Here is a 5969-nt window from a genome sequence, read left to right as displayed (position 1 = left end):
TTGAGACGGTGAGATGTTGACTTTCCAAATTCCAAATTTACCAATGATTCATGAATAATGACAATGATTCTGTAAGTTTTTTTTTATGTATTTTCTGAGTCTGTGGATACTTGCATTACTGCTGGTCATCATTTTCCATCGTTTACTTCCTTTTTGTTTTGGAACATTGACACGGAACTGTCATGTTTTTTGTAGGTTTTGATTGAAGGGGTTTACTTCCTTGAAATTGAAACTGAGTTTGTAGGTATAGGTTTTCATAACCTGATACTGAGTTTGTAGGTATAGGTTTTTATAACCTGATACTGAGTTTGTAGGTATAGGTTTTTATAACCTGATACTGAGTTTGTAGGTACAGATTTTTATAATCTGATACTGAGTTGTAGGTACAGATCTTTATGGTCTGATACTGAAGTAGGTGAGAACTTTCCACTCTCACTGAGGTAGGTGAGAACGTTCCATTCTCACTGAAGTTAGGTGTGGGTTATAGGCGTCAAAGACCTACACCTAGGATTATTTACTAGAAGTCAGGGACTTACCGGTAGACAGGGTCTATACGAGGTAAATAATCAAAAGAGTCAGGGACTCTTGGTAAAAAGGAAACATGGGTACCCAAGGAAGTAAACGAGCGAAAAATGATCCAGACAGTCCAATTATTCTGGCCATGAAACAAAAATATGGGGATCAAAGTGTTGAATGTTTAAATTACTGGGTAACAAATCATGGATTCCCAGAAGGGGGATCGTTGAGCAAAACTCAACTGAAAAAATTACGTGAAAGTCTTGAGAAAGAAAGACAGACAATTATGAGCAAAAAGAGAGTGAAAAGTGATAAAATGAGAGAGATTGAAAAGAATGAAGGATGTCTGAAAAAGTGGGAAGATGAATGTGAAACGAGAGAAAGGAGACAAGTGTGATAACATGCAAAATGATAACATGTATGAAAGTTGATAAGAAAGACAAAGGAAGTGATTTTGAACCTAAGAGTAAAAAGAATTCTCTCTATCCTAAACTGACAGGGTGCGGTCAGAGCTCTCTGGTTGATGACGCTTCCTGGTCCCTCCCTCGAAGACGACCCCCTCCAGATGCAATGGCTCCGCCTTCGGTTCCTCCTCCATACAACGCCTCATCTGCCACGTCATCACCGATGTCATCCACATCCTCTTTCATGAACACTCCCTCCCCAGGCTCCAGTGTCCTCACCTCCTCCTCCCTCTCCCCTCCAATTGCAGCACGCACCAGACAACAATCAGATTCAGCTCTTACGATGCCAATGGTGCAAGTTATGGGTCCGGATGGAAATCCAGGTTTTGTCTACTGCCCATGGACAACTCAGGACCTGATTGATGCAGCATCACACCTCCCAAAGCCTGCACAAGGTGGCGCTGCCATGGCACGAGCCTATGTTCAGTTCATCAAAGATTTCACACCAACCTCAGGCGAAATCCAGAGAGTCATGATGAAATACATGAAACCATCTGATTTCTCCAAGGTGAAAGACATTTTCCCAAGAGATGGTGACTTCAGACCACAAACGGTGAATTGGGACACTAATGACAATGCTGATCTAGCAGACCGACAGTATCAGGACTTTGTCACACAATTAGGACTGAAATTGGTTGAGGTTTCCCCTGCTCACTGTGACCTTGTTAAAGTGAATGCCTGCTGTCAGAAGGAAGAGGCATGCAGAGGGGACGCAGGCCATGGCAAGGAGAGAGATCAGGTCCAAGAATGGGACCACCACCAGGTTACGATGTGTGATTCCTGTGTGGCACTAAAGGACATTGGGCAAAGGATTGCACACAATTCCGAGGCCGAGGCAGAGGAAGAGGTGCTCCACCTAGAGGCAGAAATGACCGTTGGCAACAATCATCTGACTGATCTGAGAGACGAGGGAGGGGAGGACCAGATGCGTGCGTCACCCAGACAGCCTACCCTGAACCTTCAGAAAAGGGGAGTGAGAATGACACACACACACACACCACTCACACGCTTACACCGCAGCAACAACACCAACTACTCACAGATACTATTGAAGTTTTACAGAGAAAAACTGAGTTTAAACCTATAGGAACATACACCATGTATGATGACTCAATGGTGCAGAAACTGCCCACTATGATTTTGAATGTTGCAGGAAAAGATGTTACATTTATGGTTGACTCGGGTGCAACACGCACAGTGTTAAAATACTCTGAAATACCTGAGGCCAAACTCAGTGGCAATTTCATGTATTCCATTGGTGCATGTGGAACAACAGTGAAAGAGAACTATACATCTCCAATTACGTGTTCTCATCCTGAACCATTTACTAAAGTAAAGCACTCATTTTTGCTTTCCCAAGTCTGTCCATTCAACTTGTTAGGACGAGACTTGATGATGGCTTTTGGCATCGACCTGATTTCGACACCAGAAGGAGTTAAAGCTGTGAGACGAACAACTCCACCCAATCCTGAAGCCTATATAATGGCTAAGTAGCAACCTGATTTAATCTCCTCGCTGCTCTACATATACCAATGGAAAGTTGAGAGTGTTTTGGCTCCATCTCTAACTGAACGTGCACATGCACTGGTTAGCCCAACTGCAGCTTTCATGCAGCCTGAGGCACTCCATTGCACGTCACACGTGACAACTGACCTTGACAGAGACTATGAAACTAAATGGTGGACTGACATCAAAGATACTCTACTGACTGACTCTCTCTACTGGACAGACCTGCGATGTGCACTTTCTGTCAGCTTAACAGCTGAACAACAATGATTTTTTCTGATTAACAATTCACATCCACATATTTCGCTTTCCAAAGGACAAACTGATCAATGGAGAGATTTAGGTCCATGGACAAAATCATGCATTGAGCTCAAAGATTGGCAATCTACACCTGACCCACATGTGTCGTACTCGCCAAAGGGGGTGTTTTCAAAACTGCATGCAAATTAACTGTGGCTACTCTGAAATCTGTCTACTTGCTAGACCACAATCTTGATAAAACCGAACACATACACCAAATGCTCTCCGCAGAACAGATCCATCCAGCCCTTGCACAAGTCCCACCCAAATTGTGGGCACAAGGCAAATATGATGTAGGTCTCATAAAAAATTGTGAACCTGTAATAGTCACTCCTAAGTCTGACTACAGACCAAAACGAGTTCAGTACCCTCTGCGTCCGGAAGCCGTCGACGGCATTAAACCTGTTTTTAAATCCTTATTGGAAGCTGGTGTTATTATCCCATGCAATGACTCACCTGTCTGCACTCCTATTTTTCCAGTTCAAAAAGCTAGAGAACCACCATCTCTACCCGAGTGGCGATTTGTTCAAGACTTAAAAGCAGTTAATGCAGCTATTCATGCCAGAACACCAAGTGTTCCTAACCCCTACACTTTGCTTTCACAAGTTCCATCCTCTGCTAAGTGGTTTTCAGTTGTTGATCTATCAAATGCATTTTTCAGTGTTCCTGTTCACAAGGATTCTCAGTACTGGTTTGCATTCCAGTTCAACGGGAAAGGTTATACTTTCACCCGTTTATGTCAGGGTTTCACTGAATCACCAACAATTTACAATCAGGCTTTATGCGAATCATTGTTGCCTCTAGCGCTCTCTGATGGCACTGCCTTACTACAATATGTAGACGATCTTCTGATCTGCGCTCCAACTGAAAAACAATGCATAACTGACACTATCAAACTGCTCAAACATCTGGCAGAAGAAGGACACAAAGCCAGCTTAAACAAGCTACAATTTGTCAGACAAGCTGTGACCTTCCTGGGTCACATAATTTCTGGTGAAGGCAAAACTATGTCTCCAAAACATATTGAAGCTATCCAAAAGATTCCAAAACCAATTACCCAAAAACAAATGCTATCTTTCCTGGGGATGTGTTCCTACTGTCGCGCTTTTGTCCCTAATTTTTCTGAGGTTGAAAGACCCCTCAGGACCTTGTGTCACCAATCAGGCATGACCTCTCGCTCACAACTTGAGTGGACACCGGAAGCAGACACTGCATTCCTGAACTTGAAACTTCAACTTCAGTCTCCTCCCACACTTGGACTTCCTGACCCAACCAAACCATTCACTCAGACTGTGGATGAACGTTCGGGTTGCATGACTTCTGTCCTCCTACAACCTCATGGTGATAGGCTCCGTCCTGTGGCATATTTCTCGGGTAAACTCGATACTGTTGCAGCAGAACTTACTTATCTGATGTTTATAAAACATGAAAGTCGTAACCTTCTTTCTTTGAATATCTCAGATTTGTTGTTCCTAAAGTTCAGACTGAATCCGAGAGAAAGAAAAGCTGTTAGGTTTTTGCCAGATCTCCCCTTTTATGTAAAACAACAACGCCCAGTTCATAAAAGCTGGGGAGCCAAAAACACTCACTTTAACAGGAGAAAATAAATATCTACATGACATCGCAGCAACGAGCACTGAATCATGTCCAAAGATCACTTTTCACAATCCTCCAACCAATCTCACTTACTGAGTTAAAGTGACAGAGCAGCTGAGATGTGGATGAACTGGTGTTCATCAGTCCTGCAGCGTTGAATTACAGCAGCAGCAGCCTAAGAAATCTCCTCTCAGGCTTTTCTATGAAGTGATACCCTTCATTCTTTGCCCACATATAGCTTTGGGACTCACTTGACACACATTAGTGATGGTCTTATTCTGCTGGAGTGAAAAGGATTGGCTTTGCCGCCTCATTCGTGCTAAGAATTCCTACAAAACGCCTTGAAAATGAGATACCTGTTCAAGCTGTTGTTGGCCCTGTCGGTATTTGTTTGTTTTCCCGGGTGTACAGGTGTTTTTTTTTTTAAGTATGACACAGCAGAAGAAAATGTGATTGTGCCTCCTTTTCTTTTTTTTAATACAGCAGGAAAATGGGCATTTAAACCTTGGTTTACACTGGTGTCAGGTTTCCAAAAACGGTACAAATGACTTTGTTTTGCTTCGATAGGAAGAAAAACTAACTTACAGCAAAGGAAAAAAAAAAGAAAAAGAAAAGTGTCCAATGAAAAGAGTTATTTACATTTTTTACATTGAAGTTACTCACGTTTCGACAGCTTACTCTGAGATACGACATTTGTAACCGAGAAACTAAAACAATACAGCAAAACCCAACGAACGGAAACCACTGGATCAGACACTCACATCAGGATAATCTTCTATTATTATGTACATTGTGTTAGATCAGACCACGTCTAACTGTCAGAGGCACCTGCTACTCATGAAGATGAGTTTATCTTAAAATGTAAGAACCAGTACTGAAGAAAAGGGGGAAATGAGACTATGATCATGGGAGTGGAGTTGTTTTTTTCTACACTGCACAAATATGGGGAATGTAATTAAACGATGGCACAGGCGGCAGCTGAGGACGCGGCAAAACCGAGCATGCAAACAGCCACTTAAGAATGTCGATGAGCAGCGGAGGAACATCATGAGGTAGATGACCGAGGGAGCGGAAGGTACAACAGAATCTGAAAACGATTTAAAACAGTATAATAAGACGGAGCACGCGGGGGGTGTTTTCTTCATAAAATTAAGACGAATACAGTATTGGAATGTGGGAGGTACAAACGTGAGAAAACAGATGAATCAGTCTGGCTACATTAAAAGTTGACATGGAACAGAGGAGGTGTGATTCATATGTACAGTACATGACATCAGTCCTCTGTTTTGTTTGTTTGTTTGTTTGTTTGTTTGTTTTTTACACTGTACAGAAATTCAACCAAATACACATTTTATCAAATGTGTGTATGTCTTGTGTATATACATTTTCACATTTATAAATATTGTGCATTAGCGAGTAACAGCAATCCAGAGACGCATATTACCATCTCCATCCATGAGAGGACACGCTCCCGCCCCTTTGCTTCACTTTGTTTACTTTCTATCGGACAGGAATCCCACTTCTTTCCGACCGGTAAATGTCTCCACTCCCTCGGCGAAAGCACTTTTAAATATGGAGCACGAGGGA

This window comes from Solea senegalensis, linkage group LG1 (assembly GCF_019176455.1).
Source record: "Solea senegalensis isolate Sse05_10M linkage group LG1, IFAPA_SoseM_1, whole genome shotgun sequence".
NCBI classification, from domain to species: Eukaryota; Metazoa; Chordata; class Actinopteri; order Pleuronectiformes; family Soleidae; genus Solea; species Solea senegalensis.
This window is presented reverse-complemented; position numbering follows the sequence as displayed.